The 18,900-nt window shown below is 44.9% G+C and overlaps 19 non-coding genes across 19 annotated transcripts; all 19 read right to left on the bottom strand.

The window, feature by feature from the left end:
• Window positions 1-10,914: 10,914 nt before the first annotated feature.
• On the bottom strand, window positions 10,915-10,985 carry trnag-gcc. The gene has a single exon. It is a non-coding gene; the product is annotated as a tRNA-Gly (tRNA).
• A 114-nt stretch (window positions 10,986-11,099) lies between these two features.
• Window positions 11,100-11,171, bottom strand: trnad-guc. Its single transcript has one exon. It is a non-coding gene; the product is annotated as a tRNA-Asp (tRNA).
• Window positions 11,172-11,720: 549 nt separating this feature from the next.
• trnag-gcc lies at window positions 11,721-11,791 on the bottom strand. The gene has a single exon. It is a non-coding gene; the product is annotated as a tRNA-Gly (tRNA).
• Window positions 11,792-11,903: 112 nt separating this feature from the next.
• trnad-guc lies at window positions 11,904-11,975 on the bottom strand. The gene has a single exon. It is a non-coding gene; the product is annotated as a tRNA-Asp (tRNA).
• A 550-nt stretch (window positions 11,976-12,525) lies between these two features.
• trnag-gcc lies at window positions 12,526-12,596 on the bottom strand. Its single transcript has one exon. It is a non-coding gene; the product is annotated as a tRNA-Gly (tRNA).
• A 112-nt stretch (window positions 12,597-12,708) lies between these two features.
• trnad-guc lies at window positions 12,709-12,780 on the bottom strand. The gene has a single exon. It is a non-coding gene; the product is annotated as a tRNA-Asp (tRNA).
• A 549-nt stretch (window positions 12,781-13,329) lies between these two features.
• On the bottom strand, window positions 13,330-13,400 carry trnag-gcc. The gene has a single exon. It is a non-coding gene; the product is annotated as a tRNA-Gly (tRNA).
• Window positions 13,401-13,512: 112 nt separating this feature from the next.
• Window positions 13,513-13,584, bottom strand: trnad-guc. The gene has a single exon. It is a non-coding gene; the product is annotated as a tRNA-Asp (tRNA).
• Window positions 13,585-14,134: 550 nt separating this feature from the next.
• On the bottom strand, window positions 14,135-14,205 carry trnag-gcc. Its single transcript has one exon. It is a non-coding gene; the product is annotated as a tRNA-Gly (tRNA).
• A 112-nt stretch (window positions 14,206-14,317) lies between these two features.
• trnad-guc lies at window positions 14,318-14,389 on the bottom strand. The gene has a single exon. It is a non-coding gene; the product is annotated as a tRNA-Asp (tRNA).
• A 550-nt stretch (window positions 14,390-14,939) lies between these two features.
• trnag-gcc lies at window positions 14,940-15,010 on the bottom strand. Its single transcript has one exon. It is a non-coding gene; the product is annotated as a tRNA-Gly (tRNA).
• Window positions 15,011-15,742: 732 nt separating this feature from the next.
• Window positions 15,743-15,813, bottom strand: trnag-gcc. The gene has a single exon. It is a non-coding gene; the product is annotated as a tRNA-Gly (tRNA).
• Window positions 15,814-15,925: 112 nt separating this feature from the next.
• trnad-guc lies at window positions 15,926-15,997 on the bottom strand. The gene has a single exon. It is a non-coding gene; the product is annotated as a tRNA-Asp (tRNA).
• A 550-nt stretch (window positions 15,998-16,547) lies between these two features.
• trnag-gcc lies at window positions 16,548-16,618 on the bottom strand. The gene has a single exon. It is a non-coding gene; the product is annotated as a tRNA-Gly (tRNA).
• A 112-nt stretch (window positions 16,619-16,730) lies between these two features.
• Window positions 16,731-16,802, bottom strand: trnad-guc. The gene has a single exon. It is a non-coding gene; the product is annotated as a tRNA-Asp (tRNA).
• A 550-nt stretch (window positions 16,803-17,352) lies between these two features.
• trnag-gcc lies at window positions 17,353-17,423 on the bottom strand. Its single transcript has one exon. It is a non-coding gene; the product is annotated as a tRNA-Gly (tRNA).
• Window positions 17,424-17,535: 112 nt separating this feature from the next.
• Window positions 17,536-17,607, bottom strand: trnad-guc. Its single transcript has one exon. It is a non-coding gene; the product is annotated as a tRNA-Asp (tRNA).
• Window positions 17,608-18,157: 550 nt separating this feature from the next.
• Window positions 18,158-18,228, bottom strand: trnag-gcc. The gene has a single exon. It is a non-coding gene; the product is annotated as a tRNA-Gly (tRNA).
• A 112-nt stretch (window positions 18,229-18,340) lies between these two features.
• trnad-guc lies at window positions 18,341-18,412 on the bottom strand. Its single transcript has one exon. It is a non-coding gene; the product is annotated as a tRNA-Asp (tRNA).
• Window positions 18,413-18,900: the final 488 nt, after the last annotated feature.

Consider the following 18,900-nt stretch of genomic DNA (forward strand, 5'->3'; position numbering starts at 1 on the left):
TCAGACCCCAATTAGACTAGTAGTTGCCACTGGCAAAAAATGAAATAAAATAAAAACAATATGTGCACACAATCACTATTCTCTCCAATATGGGCCCACTTCTCCTAACCCCCATTCTCTATCTGAAAGCAGTTAGAGTTTTGGTGGCTGCCTCTTTTCTTTTCTCTCTCTTTAAATTCCCTGCAAATCAGAGGAGGATGCACAGCAAACATCAATGCCAGCGGTTCTCTCCTTAGCTGGAGCGCCACAGGGTGCCTCCAAGGTTAACTTCATACATTACAGTCAGAGAGAGCAGAGACAGTACTGAGCAGAGTGGAGAGACAGTTAATAAGAGTGGCAGATGGGATACGGGTGGGATGTTGGATCGGAATAATATACTGTGTGTGTGTGTATGTGTGCGCGAGAGAGAGGCTGAGTGTTAGATGTCATTTTAATTGATAACAGTATTTAATTGGCATTCTGTCTCCAATATATTTGCCCCTCAAAATCCCCTTGCCTGTGTGTCTTGCTGGGGCCATTTGAGCAATTCACGAGGAGATGTGAAAGTTCAATAACAACAATCTCCCCTTGTATCAAAGTGACTCCGAACACCCGACTGCACCCCCAAAACACACCATATGAAAGTATTCCCTTTGTAGAACTGCAGTATTTATCATAGGTGCTAGCAGAATATTTTTATTTTACTGTGTATATATAGTATGTCATACATTGCCATAACTGTTCATGCATACTGTTGTGTAAACTCACCTCGGTCTCCAGAGCCAATAAACTTTGTCTTGAATATGTCTAGCTTTTGCAACATTGACAGATTCAACTATTGTTTCATTAAAACATGTTTACTTGCCAACAAATTAAAGTTGAAATAATACACCAACTCCCTTCATCATTTGTTTTAGCAGTAAGTTACTTCCAAATCCATTTCATGAATATCACAAGGAATTGATCCAGAAGTTGAAGTCAACACTTTATTCGTTTCTGATGTAGCTAGAATCATTTAGTCACATGTCAGTACACTTGTAACAACTATTATGTAAAACATTTTATATCAAACTCCATTATATACAGTACATATGTACAACAGCTAGCAATATCTATACTACAATGCAGTTGTGAGTATACTAGGCATTCTATATTATACTACAACATCAGTCTAACTGAATATAGATGTTGTGTAGGCTGAATGTTCCAGGCAGGGTCCTGAATGTTCTTCAGCTGGTGAACGTCATATTGTGTTCCACAGGGATGCTGGCCCATGTTGACTAGAATGCTTCCCACAGTTGTGTCAAGTCCTTTGAGTGGTGGACCATTATTGATACAGAAGGGAAACTGTTGAGTGTGAAAAACCCAGCAGCGTCGCAGTTCTTGACACAAACCGGTGCACCTGGCACCTACTACCATACCCCGTTCAAAGGTATTTAAATATTTTGTATTGCATGGTGTAGCTGGAGGACAGCTAGCTTTCATCTATGGGTACATTGACTTCAATACAAAACCTACGAGGCACATGGTTCTAACCCCCTTCCATAGACTTACACAGTAATTATGACAACTTCCGGAGGATGTGTTCTAACCTATCAGAGCTCTTGCAGCATGAACTGACATGTTGTCTACCCAATCAAAGGATCAGAGAATGAATATAGTACTGAAACCATAAGCTACAGCTAGCTAGCACTGCAGTACATAACATGTGGTGAGTAGTTGACTCAAAGAGACAGAAAGACAACTAGCTGGCTTAGCCTACTCAAATAACAGACTCAAACAGAGGGATGCTATGTTCGCTACAGTGGCTTGCGAAAGTATTCACCCCCCTTGGCATTTTTCCTATTTTGTTGCCTTACAACCGGGAATTAAAATAGATTTTTGGGGTGGAGGGTTGTATCATTTGATTTACACAACATGCCTACCACTTTGAAGATGCAAAATATTTCTATTGTGAAGCAAACAAGAAATAAGACAAAAACTGAAAACTTGAGCGTGCATAACTATTCACCCCCAAAGTCAATACTTTGTAGAGCCACCTTTTGCAGCAATTACAGCTGCAAGTCTCTTGGAGTATGTCTCCATCAGCTTGGCACATCTAGCCACTGGGATTTTGCCCATTCTTCAAGGCAAAACTGCTCCAGCTCCTTCAAGTTGGATGGCTTCCCCTGGTGTACAGCAATCTTTAAGTCATACCACAGATTGAGGTCTGGGCTTTGACTAGGCCATTCCAAGACATTTTAACCACTCGAGTGTTGCTTTAGCAGTATAACACCATGGTGCCCTTCAAGCTCGTCATCAAGCTCGAGACCCTGGGTCTCGACCCCGCCCAGTGCAACTGGGTACTGGACTTCCTGACGGGCCGCCCCCAGGTGGTGAGGGTAGGCAACAACATCTCCTCCCCGCTGATCCTCAACACTGGGGCCCCACAAGGGTGCGTTCTGAGCCCTCTCCTGTACTCCCTGTTCACCCACGACTGCGTGGCCACGCACGCCTCCAACTCAATCATCAAGTTTGCGGACGACACAACAGTGGTAGGCTTGATTACCAACAACGACGAGACGGCCTACAGGGAGGAGGTGAGGGCCCTCAGAGTGTGGTATCAGGAAAATAACCTCACACTCAACGTCAACAAAACTAAGGAGATGATTGTGGACTTCAGGACACAGCAGAGGGAACACCCCCCTATCCACATAGATGTGGAACAGTAGTGGAGAGGGTAGCAAGTTTTAAGTTCCTCGGCATACACATCACAGACAAACTGAATTGGTCCACTCACACAGACAGCATCGTGAAGAAGGCGCAGCAGCTCCTCTTCAACCTCAGGAGGCTGAATAAATTTGGCTTGTCACCAAAAGCACTCACAAACTTCTACAGATGCACAATCGAGAGCATCCGGGCGGGCTGTATCACCGCCTGGTACGGCAACTGCTCCGCCCTCAACTGTAAGGCTCTCCAGAGGGTAGTGAGGTCTGCACAACGCATCACCGGGGGCAAACTACCTGCCCTCCAGGACACCTACACCACCCGATGTTACAGGAAGGCCATAAAGATCATCAAGGACATCAACCACCCGAGCCACTGCCTGTTCACCCTGCTATCATCCAGAAGGCGAGGTCAGTACAGGTGCATCAAAGCTGGGACCGAGAGACTGAAAAACAGCTTCTATCTCAAGGCCATCAGACTGTTAAACAGCCACCACTAACATTGAGTGGCTGCTGCCAACACACTGACACTGACACTGACTCAACTCCAGCCACTTTAATAATGGGAAGTGATGGGAAATGATGTAAATATATCACTAGCCACTTTAAACAATGCTACCTTATATAATGTTACTTACCCTACATTATTCATCTCATATGCATACGTATATACTGTACTCTATATCATCGACTGCATCCTTATGTAATACATGTATCACTAGCCACTTTAACTATGCCACTTTGTTTACATACTCATCTCATATGTATATACTGTACTCGATACCATCTACTGTATCTTGCCTATGCTGCTCTGTACCATCACTCATTCATATATCCTTATGTACATATTCTTTATCCCCTTACACTTGTGTCTATAAGGTAGTAGTTTTGGAATTGTTAGCTAGATTACTTGTTGGTTATTACTGCATTGTCGGAACTAGAAGCACAAGCATTTCGCTACACTCACACTAACATCTGCTAACCATGTGTATGTGACATTCGGGGAAGGTGCATCTGCGACAGCTGAAAGTCGAAAAGTGAAGTCGGGGAAGGTGCATCTGCGACAGCTGAAAGTCGAGAAGTGAAGTCGGGGAAGGTGCATCTGAGACAGCTGAAAGTCGAGACGTGAAGTCGGGGAAGGTGCATCTGCGACAGCTGAAAGTCGAGAAGTGAAGTCGGGGAAGGTGCCTCTGCGACAGCTGAAAGTCGAGACGTGAAGTCGGGGAAGGTGCATCTGCGACAGCTGAAAGTCGAGATGTGAAGTCGGGGAAGGTGCATCTGCGACAGCTGAAAGTCGTGACGTGAAGTCGGGGAAGGTGCATCTGCGACAGCTGAAAGTCTAGACGTGAAGTCGGGGAAGGTGCCTCTGCGACAGCTGAAAGTCGAGAAGTGAAGTTGGGGAAGGTGCCTCTGCGACAGCTGAAAGTCGAGACGTGAAATCGGGGAAGGTGCATCTGCGACAGCTGAAAGTCGAGAAGTAAAGTTGGGGAAGGTGCCTCTGCGACAGCTGAAAGTCGAGAAGCGAAGTCAGGGAAGGTGCCTCTGCGACAGCTGAAAGTCGAGACGTGAAGTCGGGGAAGGTGCATCTGCGACAGCTGAAAGTCGAGAAGTGAAGTCGGGGAAGGTGCCTCTGCGACAGCTGAAAGTCGAGACGTGAAGTCGGGGAAGGTGCATCTGCGACAGCTGAAAGTCGAGACGTGAAATCGGGGAAGGTGCCTCTGCGACAGCTGAAAGTCGAGACGTGAAGTCGGGGAAGGTGCATCTGCGACAGCTGAAAGTCGAGAAGTAAAGTTGGGGAAGGTGCCTCTGCGACAGCTGAAAGTCGAGAAGTGAAATCGGAGAAGGTGCATCTGCGACAGCTGAAAGTCGAGAAGTAAAGTTGGGGAAGGTGCCTCTGCGACAGCTGAAAGTCGAGAAGTGAAGTCAGGGAAGGTGCCTCTGCGACAGCTGAAAGTCGAGACGTGAAGTCGGGGAAGGTGCATCTGCGACAGCTGAAAGTCGAGAAGTGAAGTCGGGGAAGGTGCCTCTGCGACAGCTGAAAGTCGAGACGTGAAGTCGGGGAAGGTGCATCTGCGACAGCTGAAAGTCGAGACGTGAAATCGGGGAAGGTGCCTCTGCGACAGCTGAAAGTCGAGACGTGAAGTCGGGGAAGGTGCATCTGAGACAGCTGAAAGTCGAGAAGTGAAGTCGGGGAAGGTGCATCTGCGACAGCTGAAAGTCGAGACGTGAAGTCGGGGAAGGTGCCTCTGCGACAGCTGAAAGTCGGATACTAATATGGTTTTCCAACAGAAAGGCTCAGGTCAACACGGCAGTGTTGCCATTGTTTATAAAATATGTTCTTTATAATGTCGAAATGAACATGTATCTAACCCCCATATCACATACTCAAACAGAAATCATAATATAATATTACGTGTGTACACATTGTAGAATCAATTAGTGAGAGAAAGCCTCAAATATCAACTTAATGTGTATACAGTATATCCACTGCACACATAAATCACTGCAAATTGATTCCTGTTTCAATCAAGTCTTTGGTCAAGTTCACATTGGTCAAACATGACATTTGAGTAATTTAGACGTTCATATCCAGAGCAATTTACAGGAGCAATAATAAGGGATAATTGAACATCTTGGGGATAGGGCTGTCTACTGCCCCCGCTGGAGTAATTGCGTGCCCATAGTAAACATAATTTTCTTTTGTCAAAAGTTGCTAATATATGCAAATAAAAAATATTATTGAATAGAAAACACTCTAAAGCTTCTAAAACCGTTTAAATTATGTCTGTATGTAAAGCAGAACTCTCAGGGCAGTCATTCTCCCAAACTCTCTCTTGTCATCATAAAAGTTGGCCCAACTTTGACGTCATCGCCCCCACCCTTTCCAAGCAGTTACAGGTCTGGGAACAGTCTCTCTGTCTTCAGCGCGATCTCAGCTTTCAATGGGGCTTCTCATTGTGAGAATCGCACGCTCACGAGAGTTTTGGCGGGCGGAAACCTTTCAGTCACGCGAAAAAACAGGTCACTTTTATGCGCGCTCTGCTCAGGTCCTGTCTTTTTTCCAAGATCGATTATACAATGCATGCGTTTCTGTTCGTCCTCACGATTGCTGTACACCTTTATAACATGTTAAAGCTTGATTATGAAGTTAGTTTGACAAGTTTAATCAACATATAATATGTAAGTTCGACGTTTTGGTGCGCATCCACTTGACTTTTGGCTACATTTCAACCGAAATGTGTCGTGTTTGAGAACCCGAAAGACACAGACTGCAAAACTAAACGCTGTTTTTGGTAAGTATAATTCCTTCCAGGTCTTCTGATGGAAGAACAGCAAAGGTAAGGGAATATTTATGTGGTAAATTTGGGTTTATGTGGACTCGAAGATAGAGGAGCCATAATGCTACTTTTTGAGCGCCGACTCATATTATAGCCTAGTGAACGAAACCTGTAATGTTAAAAATAAATGTAACACAGCGATTGCATTCAGAAGAAGTGTATCTAACTATATATATGTAGAACATGCATATTTAGTCAAAGTTTATGATGTGTATTCCTTGTTAGCTGACGTTATCTGCCGGAGCCATCATCATTTCTCAGGACATTTGAGTAGCATTTTTTGAACGATGCATCATTGTAAACAGAGATTTATGGATATATATAGCATATTATTGAAAAACACATAAATGTACTGTGTAACATGTTATATTACTGTCATCTGATGAAGATTTCAAAAGGTTAGTGCATTATTTTTCTTTTAATCCTGCGTTTGTTGATTGCATATTTTTTTCAACTTGGCTATGCAAATTAGCTGTGTCTTCGGTGGTGGTTTGACATAAATATGTGCTATGTTTTCGCCGTAAAACATTTGAGAAATCTGACTTGCTGGGTAGATAAACAAGGTGTTTATCTTTCATTTGAGCCATTGGACTTGTTAATGTGTGGAGGTTAAATATTTTTAGGATTTTTTTGCGTACCATGCGCCACCTTCCAGCTGAACGTGGGGGGGGGGGGGGGGGGTGTTCCAAAATTGGAACCCTAGTCCCCTTCTGGTTAACATGTGTAAATATTTGTATGAACATAACAAGATTCAACAACTGAGACATAAACTGAACAAGTTCCACAGACATGTGACTAACATAATTGGAATAATGTGTCCCTGAACAAGGGGGGGGAGTCAAAATCAAAGTAACAATCAGTATCTGGTGTGGCCACCAGCTGCATTAAGTACTGCAGTGCATCTTCTCCTCATGGACTGTACCAGATGTTCCGGTTCTTGCTGTGAGATGTTACCCACTTTTCCACCAAGGCACCTGCAGGTTCCCAGATATTTCTGGGGGGATTGAGATCCGGGCTCTTCACTGGCCATGGCAGTACACTGACATTCCTGTCTTGGAAATCACGCACGGAACAAGCAGTATGGCTGGTGGCATTGTCATGCTGGAGGGTCATGTCTGGATGAGCCTACAGGAAGGGTACCACATGAGGGAGAAGGATGTCTTCCCTGTAACGCACAGCGTTGAGATTGCCTGCAATGACAACAAGCTCAGTCCGATGATGCTGTGACACACCGCCCCAGACCATGCCGGACCCTCCACCTCCAAATTGATCCTGCTCCAGAGTACAGGCCTCGGTGTAAAGCGCATGCCTTCGACGATAAACGCGAATCTGACCATCACCCCTTGTGAGACAAAACTGTGACTCGTAAGCGTAGAGCACTTTTTGCCAGTCCTGTCTGGTCCAGCGACGGTGGGTTTGTGCCCACAGACAACGTTGTTGTTGCCGGTGATGTCTGGTGAGGACCTGCCTTACTACAACAGGCCTACAAGCCCTCAGTCCAGCCTCTCTCAGCCTATTGCGGACAGTCTGAGCACTGATGTAGGGATTGTGCATTCCTAGTGTAACTCGGGCAGTTGTTGTTGCCATCCTGTATCTGTCCCGCAGGTGTGATGTTTGGATGTACCGACTCTGTGCAGGTGTTGTTACATGTGGTCTGCCACTGCAAGGACGATCAGTTGTCCATCCTGTCTCCCTGTAGCTCCGTCTTAGGCGTCTCTCACAGGATGGACATTGCAATTTATTGCCCTGGCCACAGCTGCAGTCCTCATGCCTCCGTGCAGCATGCCTAAGGCACGTTCACGCAGATGAGCACGGACCCTGGGCATCTTTCTTTTGGTGTTTTCATAACTCTGACCTTAATTGCCTACAGTCTGTAAGCTGTTAGTGTCTTAACGACCGTTCCACAGGTGCATGTTGATTCAATGTTTATGGTTCATTGAACAAGCATGGGAAACAGTGTTTAAACCCTTTACAATGTTGATCTGTGAAGTTATTTGAAAGACAGGATCCTGAAAAAGGGACGTTACTTTTCTTGCTGAGTTTATTTTTCATTTATTCGATTTGAACCAGCAACCTTTCGATTACTGGCCCAACGCTTTTAACTGTTAGGCTTCCTGACACCTAATGATGAGTTGACATTAGAGCCTCCCACAATGCAGGCAATGAAGTTAGTGAAAAGCAATTGCAGAAACTTGCAGTCGACTGCTGTCAAAGTCATGACCTTTGATTACATTATTTTTATAAAGTTCATGCAGTGGACATGTAGGTACGAGTCAGACAATTTTCATCCCCAGAATCATGACGACAGTCAAATTCCATATGACCGTTTTCACTGTATTTAGGCTTCTCCAAGCTCTGATGCTGCTGATGGCCATTAGTAGCCCACCAAACTTGATAACTGCCTGGATTGTATTGTCCCTCTAATCACTCAGACATCAATGCAAATGTTATCGAAAATTGAATCAAACACTTCACGAGTGCCCATGAGCTCACATTGGCAACATTTCTATAGGCAATGCAATTGCGTGAGAAAATAGAATGACGGCCTCTATTAAAAAGAGGAGGCTCCCATCAGCTTTCTATAGCCTAGGCCTACTATACGTTCTAATATTAAGCACATTGCTTTTCTTTTAAGCAGGAGTATAGCCTTGCTGGCTGGCATGAAAATGAACCACGGGAAAAGCGTCACCTATTCGCTATTTAAGTGCTGAGACGTGGTTGTTTTTACGCCGCCACTGTTTCAAGACAGGTGCATGAAAATGGTCCATTCTAAATCATAACAAATTTCAGACATATATTATTTAGTATATGTAAAGACAAGACTAAATCATATTATCATGACATATTATCACTTGTGAATGATGCACAGATTAATGCAAACAGCGCATTCTTTTTTTGGCGACTTTTTCAGATCATAGTCGCACACCTCAAGTAGCCCATGGGCCTATATGTCTTGATAAGGTTTGTATCACAGCCAAATAAAATGTAACACATTAATGCAGCACATTAATCCGCTTCACAAGGGACGTAGAGACTAAATGGCATATATAAGCAGCTTGTGAGTTTAAAGTTTGGGGTAGATCATTTTCACCATAGAAATGCAGCTTTATAATAACAGCATTACATGTATAATCGCATTTGTGGTCACTTTTGAGAATGGAGTTTTCCTGCTGATGGAACATTTGGACTTATAGCCTACAGCCATGTGCATATTGCTGTGCTTATAATGTGAAGAAATAGTCTATCAACATTATAAGCTCAACATTCTAATCTGATGCATCATGCTCATTGCATCCCTGGTGTGTCTGTCTTCACGTGTACCCTGTGAGAAAGACCTGATCAGGTGACTGTTAGCCATGTGAGTGAGAGATGCTTCGGCACACAACCGTGAAAAGGGAAGTATAGTTATTATATTCAGCCCAAGGGCACAACGGCCACTGGCCACAAAAGGCATATTTTTTTAGGGGGCATTACAGCCACACAGAGGAGATTCAGACGGGAAATTCGAGGCATTATCAAGTGCTTGTCAAATTGTGAATGAGAGACTGATGAAGTGTGTACAGCCTGCTCAACAAAAACAAAGCAGAGCTCATGCCTTTAATGCAATTTTTTTCAAATCATCATTAGAGTCACATCATGCAGGCTTAGAATGTATTAAACATCTAAACATATAGCAGAACATTTGTATCACAACTAAAATGACATAAATAACTTCTTAATTTAACTTATTATGGCTGGGCTTATGGCTTATGACAGTATTGAGTAGCTTGGATGAATAAGGTGCCCAGAGGTGCCCAGAGTAAACTGCCTGCTACTCAGTCCCAGTAATATATGCATATTATTAGTATATTTGGATAGAAAAAAACTCTGAAGTTTCTAAAACTGTTTGAATGATGTCTGTGAGTTAACAGAACTCATATGGCAGGCAGAAACCTGAGAAAAAAATCCAACAAGGAAATCTGAGGTTGGTCGTTTTTCCACTCATTCCGTATTGAAGTTACAGTGGGATATTGGTCATGTTGCACTTCCTAAGGCTTCCACTAGATGTCAATGGTCTTTAGAACCTTGTTTGATGCTTCTACTGTAAAGGAGGGGCTAATAATGTTCTAGCCGTGTCTGAATCCTGGCTTAGGAAGACCACCAAAAATTCTGAAATCTTCATCCCAAACTACAACATTTTCAGACAAGATAGTTTTACGATCTACTGCAGAGATAGCCGGTAGAGTTCTGTCCTACTATCCAGGTCTGGACCCAAACAATTTGAACTTCTACTTTTAATAATCCACCTCTCTAAAAACAAGTCTCTCACCATTGCTGCCTGCTACAGACCACCCTCTGCCCCCAGCTGTTCTCTGGAGACCGTATGTGAACTGATTGCCCCCCATCTATCTTCAGAGCTTGTGCTGCAAGGCGACCTAAACTGGAACATGCTTAACACGCCAGCCATTCTACAATCTAAGCTTGATACTGTGACCCCTCTATGGAAAGCTGAGACTCTCACGAACACGTACGTGTAATCGATTTCACTCTCTACCACTCACAGGCCACAATCGTAGTTAGAAGGTAATGAGTTTGTGGGATGTCCCAGGACATTGTCACAAATGCCAAACTCAAGACAGTTGTCAGTGACTAGTTGGTTTCTCGTTTCCCATTTAACAACTAAAGCCTTGCACAAAGTAAATGACCTCACACACTGGACATGTACAATGGATTCACCAAAGTCTCCTGAGAATGAGTAAATGTCCAAACTGAAAATGAAAGCAAAGTCAGATTTTTCAAGAGTCAGTTGAGATCTCCACCAAGACCAGAGATGTCTGTTGGCCTGGCAATCGAACACAGATTTATTCCTCAGGGGTTTGCATACTTCTCGAAATCACATGTTCAAAACATCCTGCATTGGCCGGGAATCGAACCCGGGCCTCCCGCGTGGCAGGCGAGAATTCTACCACTGAACAACCAATGCCTTGGAATACTGATACAAGGCTGGAAATCGTATCATAAAGCTTCATCTCCAAGCATATTTTTAATTTTGTGGGCTCAGCTGCATTGTTCACCCTAAAAAAAAAAGAAGTCCTTTCTCCCCGTCGGGGAATTGAACCCCGGTCTCCCGCGTGACAGGCGGGGATACTCACCACTATACTAACGAGGAGCTGGTGTGTTGGACCTTTGAAAAACGTGGAGAATTGGGACTAACCATAAGTTTGCACTGTTGGGCTTTAACCCTTCTAACAAAAACATCTGTATAGCCTGAATGGTTAGAGCTAGAAACGACTGCGACCCCTCCATGGAAAGCTGGGACTCTGACGAACACGTACATGTAATCGGTTTCGCTCTCCACCACTCACAGGCCACGCAATCGTAGTTAGAAGGTGACGAGTTTGTGGGATGTCCCAGGACATTGTCACAAATGCCAAACTCAAGACAGTTGTCAGTGACTAGTTGGTTTCTCGTTTCCCATTTAACAACTAAAGCCTTGCACAAAGTAAATGACCTCACACACTGGACATGTACAATGGATTCACCAAAGTCTCCTGAGAATGAGTAAATGTCCAAACTGAAAACGAAAGCAAAGTCAGATTTTTCAAGAGTCAGTTGAGATCTCCACCAAGACCAGAGATGTCTGTTGGCCTGGCAATCGAACACAGATTTATTCCTCAGGGGTTTGCATACTTCTCGAAATCACATGTTCAAAACATCCTGCATTGGCCGGGAATCGAACCCGGGCCTCCCGCGTGGCAGGCGAGAATTCTACCACTGAACAACCAATGCCTTGGAATACTGATACAAGGCTGGAAATCGTATCATAAAGCTTCATCTCCAAGCATATTTTTAATTTTGTGGGCTCAGCTGCATTGTTCACCCTAAAAAAAAGAAGTCCTTTCTCCCCGTCGGGGAATTGAACCCCGGTCTCCCGCGTGACAGGCGGGGATACTCACCACTATACTAACGAGGAGCTGGTGTGTTGGACCTTTGAAAAAACGTGGAGAATTGGGACTAACCATAAGTTTGCACTGTTGGGCTTTAACCCTTCTAACAAAAACATCTGTATAGCCTGAATGGTTAGAGCTAGAAACGACTGCGACCCCTCCATGGAAAGCTGGGACTCTGACGAACACGTACATGTAATCGGTTTCGCTCTCCACCACTCACAGGCCACGCAATCGTAGTTAGAAGGTGACGAGTTTGTGGGATGTCCCAGGACATTGTCACAAATGCCAAACTCAAGACAGTTGTCAGTGACTAGTTGGTTTCTCGTTTCCCATTTAACAACTAAAGCCTTGCACAAAGTAAATGACCTCACACACTGGACATGTACAATGGATTCACCAAAGTCTCCTGAGAATGAGTAAATGTCCAAACTGAAAACGAAAGCAAAGTCAGATTTTTCAAGAGTCAGTTGAGATCTCCACCAAGACCAGAGATGTCTGTTGGCCTGGCAATCGAACACAGATTTATTCCTCAGGGGTTTGCATACTTCTCGAAATCACATGTTCAAAACATCCTGCATTGGCCGGGAATCGAACCCGGGCCTCCCGCGTGGCAGGCGAGAATTCTACCACTGAACAACCAATGCCTTGGAATACTGATACAAGGCTGGAAATCGTATCATAAAGCTTCATCTCCAAGCATATTTTTAATTTTGTGGGCTCAGCTGCATTGTTCACCCTAAAAAAAAGAAGTCCTTTCTCCCCGTCGGGGAATTGAACCCCGGTCTCCCGCGTGACAGGCGGGGATACTCACCACTATACTAACGAGGAGCTGGTGTGTTGGACCTTTGAAAAACGTGGAGAATTGGGACTAACCATAAGTTTGCACTGTTGGGCTTTAACCCTTCTAACAAAAACATCTGTATAGCCTGAATGGTTAGAGCTAGAAACGACTGCGACCCCTCCATGGAAAGCTGGGACTCTGACGAACACGTACATGTAATCGGTTTCGCTCTCCACCACTCACAGGCCACGCAATCGTAGTTAGAAGGTGACGAGTTTGTGGGATGTCCCAGGACATTGTCACAAATGCCAAACTCAAGACAGTTGTCAGTGACTAGTTGGTTTCTCGTTTCCCATTTAACAACTAAAGCCTTGCACAAAGTAAATGACCTCACACACTGGACATGTACAATGGATTCACCAAAGTCTCCTGAGAATGAGTAAATGTCCAAACTGAAAACGAAAGCAAAGTCAGATTTTTCAAGAGTCAGTTGAGATCTCCACCAAGACCAGAGATGTCTGTTGGCCTGGCAATCGAACACAGATTTATTCCTCAGGGGTTTGCATACTTCTCGAAATCACATGTTCAAAACATCCTGCATTGGCCGGGAATCGAACCCGGGCCTCCCGCGTGGCAGGCGAGAATTCTACCACTGAACAACCAATGCCTTGGAATACTGATACAAGGCTGGAAATCGTATCATAAAGCTTCATCTCCAAGCATATTTTTAATTTTGTGGGCTCAGCTGCATTGTTCACCCTAAAAAAAAGAAGTCCTTTCTCCCCGTCGGGGAATTGAACCCCGGTCTCCCGCGTGACAGGCGGGGATACTCACCACTATACTAACGAGGAGCTGGTGTGTTGGACCTTTGAAAAAACGTGGAGAATTGGGACTAACCATAAGTTTGCACTGTTGGGCTTTAACCCTTCTAACAAAAACATCTGTATAGCCTGAATGGTTAGAGCTAGAAACGACTGCGACCCCTCCATGGAAAGCTGGGACTCTGACGAACACGTACATGTAATCGGTTTCGCTCTCCACCACTCACAGGCCACGCAATCGTAGTTAGAAGGTGACGAGTTTGTGGGATGTCCCAGGACATTGTCACAAATGCCAAACTCAAGACAGTTGTCAGTGACTAGTTGGTTTCTCGTTTCCCATTTAACAACTAAAGCCTTGCACAAAGTAAATGACCTCACACACTGGACATGTACAATGGATTCACCAAAGTCTCCTGAGAATGAGTAAATGTCCAAACTGAAAACGAAAGCAAAGTCAGATTTTTCAAGAGTCAGTTGAGATCTCCACCAAGACCAGAGATGTCTGTTGGCCTGGCAATCGAACACAGATTTATTCCTCAGGGGTTTGCATACTTCTCGAAATCACATGTTCAAAACATCCTGCATTGGCCGGGAATCGAACCCGGGCCTCCCGCGTGGCAGGCGAGAATTCTACCACTGAACAACCAATGCCTTGGAATACTGATACAAGGCTGGAAATCGTATCATAAAGCTTCATCTCCAAGCATATTTTTAATTTTGTGGGCTCAGCTGCATTGTTCACCCTAAAAAAAAGAAGTCCTTTCTCCCCGTCGGGGAATTGAACCCCGGTCTCCCGCGTGACAGGCGGGGATACTCACCACTATACTAACGAGGAGCTGGTGTGTTGGACCTTTGAAAAAACGTGGAGAATTGGGACTAACCATAAGTTTGCACTGTTGGGCTTTAACCCTTCTAACAAAAACATCTGTATAGCCTGAATGGTTAGAGCTAGAAACGACTGCGACCCCTCCATGGAAAGCTGGGACTCTGACGAACACGTACATGTAATCGGTTTCGCTCTCCACCACTCACAGGCCACGCAATCGTAGTTAGAAGGTGACGAGTTTGTGGGATGTCCCAGGACATTGTCACAAATGCCAAACTCAAGACAGTTGTCAGTGACTAGTTGGTTTCTCGTTTCCCATTTAACAACTAAAGCCTTGCACAAAGTAAATGACCTCACACACTGGACATGTACAATGGATTCACCAAAGTCTCCTGAGAATGAGTAAATGTCCAAACTGAAAACGAAAGCAAAGTCAGATTTTTCAAGAGTCAGTTGAGATCTCCACCAAGACCAGAGATGTCTGTTGGCCTGGCAATCGAACACAGATTTATTCCTCAGGGGTTTGCATACTTCTCGAAATCACATGTTCAAAACATCCTGCATTGGCCGGGAATCGAACCCGGGCCTCCCGCGTGGCAGGCGAGAATTCTACCACTGAACAACCAATGCCTTGGAATACTGATACAAGGCTGGAAATCGTATCATAAAGCTTCATCTCCAAGCATATTTTTAATTTTGTGGGCTCAGCTGCATTGTTCACCCTAAAAAAAGAAGTCCTTTCTCCCCGTCGGGGAATTGAACCCGGTCTCCCGCGTGACAGGCGGGGATACTCACCACTATACTAACGAGGAGCTGGTGTGTTGGACCTTTGAAAAAACGTGGAGAATTGGGACTAACCATAAGTTTGCACTGTTGGGCTTTAACCCTTCTAACAAAAACATCTGTATAGCCTGAATGGTTAGAGCTAGAAACGACTGCGACCCCTCCATGGAAAGCTGGGACTCTGACGAACACGTACATGTAATCGGTTTCGCTCTCCACCACTCACAGGCCACGCAATCGTAGTTAGAAGGTGACGAGTTTGTGGGATGTCCCAGGACATTGTCACAAATGCCAAACTCAAGACAGTTGTCAGTGACTAGTTGGTTTCTCGTTTCCCATTTAACAACTAAAGCCTTGCACAAAGTAAATGACCTCACACACTGGACATGTACAATGGATTCACCAAAGTCTCCTGAGAATGAGTAAATGTCCAAACTGAAAACGAAAGCAAAGTCAGATTTTTCAAGAGTCAGTTGAGATCTCCACCAAGACCAGAGATGTCTGTTGGCCTGGCAATCGAACACAGATTTATTCCTCAGGGGTTTGCATACTTCTCGAAATCACATGTTCAAAACATCCTGCATTGGCCGGGAATCGAACCCGGGCCTCCCGCGTGGCAGGCGAGAATTCTACCACTGAACAACCAATGCCTTGGAATACTGATACAAGGCTGGAAATCGTATCATAAAGCTTCATCTCCAAGCATATTTTTAATTTTGTGGGCTCAGCTGCATTGTTCACCCTAAAAAAAAGAAGTCCTTTCTCCCCGTCGGGGAATTGAACCCCGGTCTCCCGCGTGACAGGCGGGGATACTCACCACTATACTAACGAGGAGCTGGTGTGTTGGACCTTTGAAAAAACGTGGAGAATTGGGACTAACCATAAGTTTGCACTGTTGGGCTTTAACCCTTCTAACAAAAACATCTGTATAGCCTGAATGGTTAGAGCTAGAAACGACTGCGACCCCTCCATGGAAAGCTGGGACTCTGACGAACACGTACATGTAATCGGTTTCGCTCTCCACCACTCACAGGCCACGCAATCGTAGTTAGAAGGTGACGAGTTTGTGGGATGTCCCAGGACATTGTCACAAATGCCAAACTCAAGACAGTTGTCAGTGACTAGTTGGTTTCTCGTTTCCCATTTAACAACTAAAGCCTTGCACAAAGTAAATGACCTCACACACTGGACATGTACAATGGATTCACCAAAGTCTCCTGAGAATGAGTAAATGTCCAAACTGAAAACGAAAGCAAAGTCAGATTTTTCAAGAGTCAGTTGAGATCTCCACCAAGACCAGAGATGTCTGTTGGCCTGGCAATCGAACACAGATTTATTCCTCAGGGGTTTGCATACTTCTCGAAATCACATGTTCAAAACATCCTGCATTGGCCGGGAATCGAACCCGGGCCTCCCGCGTGGCAGGCGAGAATTCTACCACTGAACAACCAATGCCTTGGAATACTGATACAAGGCTGGAAATCGTATCATAAAGCTTCATCTCCAAGCATATTTTTAATTTTGTGGGCTCAGCTGCATTGTTCACCCTAAAAAAAAGAAGTCCTTTCTCCCCGTCGGGGAATTGAACCCCGGTCTCCCGCGTGACAGGCGGGGATACTCACCACTATACTAACGAGGAGCTGGTGTGTTGGACCTTTGAAAAAACGTGGAGAATTGGGACTAACCATAAGTTTGCACTGTTGGGCTTTAACCCTTCTAACAAAAACATCTGTATAGCCTGAATGGTTAGAGCTAGAAACGACTGCGACCCCTCCATGGAAAGCTGGGACTCTGACGAACACGTACATGTAATCGGTTTCGCTCTCCACCACTCACAGGCCACGCAATCGTAGTTAGAAGGTGACGAGTTTGTGGGATGTCCCAGGACATTGTCACAAATGCCAAACTCAAGACAGTTGTCAGTGACTAGTTGGTTTCTCGTTTCCCATTTAACAACTAAAGCCTTGCACAAAGTAAATGACCTCACACACTGGACATGTACAATGGATTCACCAAAGTCTCCTGAGAATGAGTAAATGTCCAAACTGAAAACGAAAGCAAAGTCAGATTTTTCAAGAGTCAGTTGAGATCTCCACCAAGACCAGAGATGTCTGTTGGCCTGGCAATCGAACACAGATTTATTCCTCAGGGGTTTGCATACTTCTCGAAATCACATGTTCAAAACATCCTGCATTGGCCGGGAATCGAACCCGGGCCTCCCGCGTGGCAGGCGAGAATTCTACCACTGAACAACCAATGCCTTGGAATACTGATACAAGGCTGGAAATCGTATCATAAAGCTTCATCTCCAAGCATATTTTTAATTTTGTGGGCTCAGCTGCATTGTTCACCCTAAAAAAAAGAAGTCCTTTCTCCCCGTCGGGGAATTGAACCCCGGTCTCCCGCGTGACAGGCGGGGATACTCACCACTATACTAACGAGGAGCTGGTGTGTTGGACCTTTGAAAAAACGTGGAGAATTGGGACTAACCATAAGTTTGCACTGTTGGGCTTTAACCCTTCTAACAAAAACATCTGTATAGCCTGAATGGTTAGAGCTAGAAACGACTGCGACCCCTCCATGGAAAGCTGGGACTCTGACGAACACGTACATGTAATCGGTTTCGCTCTCCACCACTCACAGGCCACGCAATCGTAGTTAGAAGGTGACGAGTTTGTGGGATGTCCCAGGACATTGTCACAAATGCCAAACTCAAGACAGTTGTCAGTGACTAGTTGGTTTCTCGTTTCCCATTTAACAACTAAAGCCTTGCACAAAGTAAATGACCTCACACACTGGACATGTACAATGGATTCACCAAAGTCTCCTGAGAATGAGTAAATGTCCAAACTGAAAACGAAAGCAAAGTCAGATTTTTCAAGAGTCAGTTGAGATCTCCACCAAGACCAGAGATGTCTGTTGGCCTGGCAATCGAACACAGATTTATTCCTCAGGGGTTTGCATACTTCTCGAAATCACATGTTCAAAACATCCTGCATTGGCCGGGAATCGAACCCGGGCCTCCCGCGTGGCAGGCGAGAATTCTACCACTGAACAACCAATGCCTTGGAATACTGATACAAGGCTGGAAATCGTATCATAAAGCTTCATCTCCAAGCATATTTTTAATTTTGTGGGCTCAGCTGCATTGTTCACCCTAAAAAAAAGAAGTCCTTTCTCCCCGTCGGGGAATTGAACCCCGGTCTCCCGCGTGACAGGCGGGGATACTCACCACTATACTAACGAGGAGCTGGTGTGTTGGACCTTTGAAAAAACGTGGAGAATTGGGACTAACCATAAGTTTGCACTGTTGGGCTTTAACCCTTCTAACAAAAACATCTGTATAGCCTGAATGGTTAGAGCTAGAAACGACTGCGACCCCTCCATGGAAAGCTGGGACTCTGACGAACACGTACATGTAATCGGTTTCGCTCTCCACCACTCACAGGCCACGCAATCGTAGTTAGAAGGTGACGAGTTTGTGGGATGTCCCAGGACATTGTCACAAATGCCAAACTCAAGACAGTTGTCAGTGACTAGTTGGTTTCTCGTTTCCCATTTAACAACTAAAGCCTTGCACAAAGTAAATGACCTCACACACTGGACATGTACAATGGATTCACCAAAGTCTCCTGAGAATGAGTAAATGTCCAAACTGAAAACGAAAGCAAAGTCAGATTTTTCAAGAGTCAGTTGAGATCTCCACCAAGACCAGAGATGTCTGTTGGCCTGGCAAT

Source organism: Oncorhynchus gorbuscha, linkage group LGY (assembly GCF_021184085.1).
Source record: "Oncorhynchus gorbuscha isolate QuinsamMale2020 ecotype Even-year linkage group LGY, OgorEven_v1.0, whole genome shotgun sequence".
In the NCBI taxonomy this organism is placed as follows: Eukaryota; Metazoa; Chordata; class Actinopteri; order Salmoniformes; family Salmonidae; genus Oncorhynchus; species Oncorhynchus gorbuscha.